Raw genomic sequence first — 4,304 nt, forward strand, 5'->3', positions numbered from 1 at the left:
GGAAGGCAGGGTATAGGACCTAATGATAAAGGGGCTGCACAGTGTGCTTTTAGTTCTATCTATATTTCCTTTTGTGTGTTGGTAACTTTTGTTCATCAGTTGGGTATTTGCTTCCACACTATTCTTATCCTTGATGCTTTTTAACTCCCCGGTTTTAATTTTCCTTCCATCCCCATCCTCTATTTGATCTACTTCTTCCATATGCCCATCTTGGAGGCTGATTCTCACCTGATGTCTGTTCAGTTTATTGTCTGTGGTGTTATCTTTTTTATCTTTTGGTTTTGCCTTTCAGTGTTCATGGACCTTCTAAAACTATCTGCTGAGTTCTTCTCTCCTGTCACACAGAGGTGGCAGTAGCAATACAGTTCAAGGGCAGCATGGCTTGGATTTGCAGTGTTGTAATCTTAGGAAAGGTTCTGAAGGTGTGAAATGATGGCAGTGTCTTGGTGTTCGTAAATCTTTGTCTCTTCATGTGGTCTGTAATAAAATGAGGGGGATCCATCCACTGAGAGTTAAGAGCAATCACTGATTTTGCTGTTGGTTAAAAATTGTTCTCCCTAGGAAATGGCTTTTTTAAATTGGCTTGGGTTCTGCTCAGTCCTGGTATCAGTTGTTAGGAGATACACAGAATGCAGCCGTCCCTTCAGGGGGGATGCTGGGAGGGTTTCCCTAACCTACCCAACCATCTGTTTTGGGGTATTTGCAGGATTGTTTTGCAGCACCAGTTTCTTGGCTGAAACCAGCCAGTGAGTTTGGAATAGACACATTCCTGTGCTAGACAGTGTACGTGGGCAGGCTGTGCTTCCTCAGGAAACCAGGCTGGAAATTTGCTCATGGCAGGCACAGTCAGATCCATGGCTTGGAGAGTTGAGACCTTCTGACTTCAGCCTTTAGCATGACTTCTGTACAAGCTGGCAGTGCTCAGAGCAGAGGTAGCCAGGCTTCCACCTTCATTCCAGCTCCTGGGGTTGTGGTGACTGCTCTGTGTTGCTTTTGCCACTGGTTATCTGGCTGCACATGGCAGAATCCAAGTATGCTGTGTTTCTTCCTGATGTTAAACTCCTTTTACCAGGCAAAATACCACTTGGTACAGAACTGTCCTTTTAAAATGTTGCCTTTTAAGTCCTTGTTCATGCAAAAGCCTTGTTTAAGCTTCTTTTTTTTTTCCCTCTTGTATGAATAGCTAAAAATCCTGGCTTTTTAAAAAAAGAAACAAACAAAACGCCAAAATCCCCAACAAAACCCAAAACAACCAAACAAACAAACAAAAAAACCAAACCAAACCCTGATGGATAGATTGCTGTGTTGTATTTGAACAGAATGGTGCTGTTGTGTCAGACGTGGGTTTTGCTGTTGCTGTGATCCTTGTGGTGGCTTGCTCCAGGCCAAGGTGGAGTCATGCAGAACTTGCACATTTTCTTTACTTGCTAGTAATTGTCCCTTACCTAGTGTTTTTGATCTTCAAAGCTCTATCAAATGCTAAGTAATTTTTACTGCATTCCTTAAACTTTGGCAAGAAGTATGCCTTCTTTCATAGATGGGTAAAACTGATTCTGAAAATGGGACTTGCCCAAGGCTACAGGATTAAATCTTACTCTGTGTTAGTATTAATTTGGCAGCTCTTGGTGTCTGGTTCTGGGATTAGTAGGAAGTGTTTTGGGCTCCTCCTACCTGTATTGATGACAAGCTCATGGCAAGACCTTGCCTGGTGCGGCTCTCACCAGTAGCAAGGGCCAGAAGTGAGTCTGAAATCCAGAGCACATGGTTCAGAAGTATGGAATTGCAGATGGTTTTATTTTCAAAACATATTAGGATACATTACATTCTTGGAATAAATGGTTGAGTCAAGAAAACTAGTGAGTCAGGAGCCTGGTGGTGTCACTGGGCTGAACTAGCCATGAACTAGACATGCTAGCCAGCATTCGTATTATGGGGATACCCCGTGGGTAGGAAAGGACTTGCTCAGAGCTTGTGTCTTACTACACAGTGGATAACGCAGTTGCAACACCTGGATACCGAGCTCTGCTTCCTCACAGAACTGCTCATTTAGCTCATAGCACTGAGTGGAGCTGAACTTTGGTATTGAGAACCCACTCAACTGAGAAAGGGCAGAAAGCTGTTTTTCACCAGTCATGTAATCAGCCAGTGCCTGTGGTGTTCTCTGCAAGGCCAGCTGTGTCAGCCCAGGCACCCCTGGTGGTCTGTGGTCCCAACCTTTGAGCTCCAGCAGTGCCATTCCTTCCATCTGTCAGAGGAAACTGAGGCACCAAGTGCCTGGGTGGGACCTGGGTTGCAGACACCTGAATGAGGGGGTGTCAGGTGGGGTGGAAATGTACCACAAATGTCTGCTATCACAGCATCTGAGGTGTGACACAGTGCAGTGTGATTCATTGCAGTTGCTTTGGAGGTTTATTGTGGGCTGTCGGTGGTTCGGGTGTCTGTGGCACAAATAATGAATTCAATTTTACTTTTTCTTAGGGTGGGTCTACCTACAGCCTCATTCTCATGGTTTTTGTATTTTTCCTGATGCCCCTTTTTGCTGTTTCAGGTCTCTAGGAGCTTTGCCTCTAGTGAATAATCCCAGACAACTGTAGTGGTTTATAATGCCCCACATTTCTCCCCTGCACATATGAGCTGTGACTTTCTCACTGCGAAGGGATAGCCTAACTGTTGTCCTGTCCTTTCTTTTGGCTCACATCCTTCTCCTATCTGTAAGGTGTTTTGAAGAACAAGCTCGCCATCCATTTGCTGCTTCCATCTCTGCTCTATCCTTCCTGCATCTGATCCCAAGCTGTGCCCCAAGTGCTGCAGGATGTTTTTGCTTGGCAATTACATTGGAGCTGAGAACCCAGGATTTTTGTGCCCTGGTGGAGAGCCTTTAGGTGGAAGATGAAAGGCTGGCAGGTGAAGTGGAGGTCCCCTGATTCACATAATCTGCCTCACTGTAAAATGTCAGCAGCAGTTTGTCTGTGTTGATTGTCCCTTCTGGTGCTGAGTTCTTGCTTCATCGTGCAAATAGACCTGTGCAGGCTGACATTTCAGTGAACTTCTGTTGTCTTATTTAATGGAAAAGTTGCTATTTAGAGCATCAAAAGAAATGTCTTATAAAGAATGTGGTAATATTACTTTGGGGTTTTTTAATGAGATCATTTGAAGCATTATTTGAGCAAGGAAAATGGGCTCTTCAATCATATATGAAGCATATACTAAAAAACAGTCTACTGTGCACTCCATCCAAACATCTCTGAGCACCTCTCTGAAAGCTGATGAATAGTAAGGCTTTGCCTGAAAAGTATAATTCACAGCTCTTGTAAGAGGAAGTATTGTCCTACCCAATTACTATTATCAGGCTAGATGATAGTCAGATTCCCTTTGTATTCAGGTGCTCCAATGTCTATTCTGAGAAGCTGCTGCAGTGTCCTTCCCTTCTGCAGTAACCTGCTACCAGCTGCAAATACCACATCCACAGGCTTTAATGTGTGATTGTGGTAAGGTGATTGTAACTCTTCAGTCAGCAGCTTCTTGCAGGGGTCTGAGAGTGGTCTCATACCCAGTTGTCCTGATGGTGATTAAGCAAGTCATCACTTCAGTGAACTGGCGGAGTTTTGTAATGGGCATATACGCTTCTTGTTGGCATTTGGTGTGTCCAACTTGAAAACATGATGTATAAGTGACTATTTCATTTTAATTTCTCCTTACCATCTTAAAAAGCTCAGAGAAATGAAAACACTGGGCTGTTCCACATGATAGTGTATGCTAACAGGATTGAACTCTTACACTTCTTTTCCCTGAAGCCATTGGCACCATGTTGGTATTAGTGGAGAAATGCTGCCACAACCAATACACTGAGTTTCCCAAGCAGGTTCTTGTTTTCCAAAGTGTGGTGTCCTGGTTGAGGCAAGCGAGTACAGGAAACAGGTCCTGCACAGCTCATGGTCTTAAAGGGAAGTAGGTTCTCGTGGCTTCCCAAGGCATGACAAAGAGAAGGATGAGAAATCTAATGCTGCTTTACATCATGAACAGGAAGTGACACTTGCTATAATCATGTAAATGTGCCCAGAGGCATACTGATACATCAGTGCACGTGGGTTCTTCTGCCTTTTACTATTCTTTACTGGCTTCTTTGCATTTTACAATTTTTCAAGGAGGTAGTAAATTATAAAGGATATATGTATGAGGGCAGAGGCATCTCAGCTTACTCTAACACTTGTTCCACACTCAATGCTATCTTTTGCATGTGTTGCAGTGTGCTCAAAGAGATGGCACATGGCACTCACTTTATTTTTCTTTGCATCCAGGTTCAC

Source organism: Pyrgilauda ruficollis, unplaced genomic scaffold (genome assembly GCF_017590135.1).
Source record: "Pyrgilauda ruficollis isolate IOZ18807 unplaced genomic scaffold, ASM1759013v1 scaffold3, whole genome shotgun sequence".
NCBI lineage: Eukaryota > Metazoa > Chordata > Aves > Passeriformes > Passeridae > Pyrgilauda > Pyrgilauda ruficollis.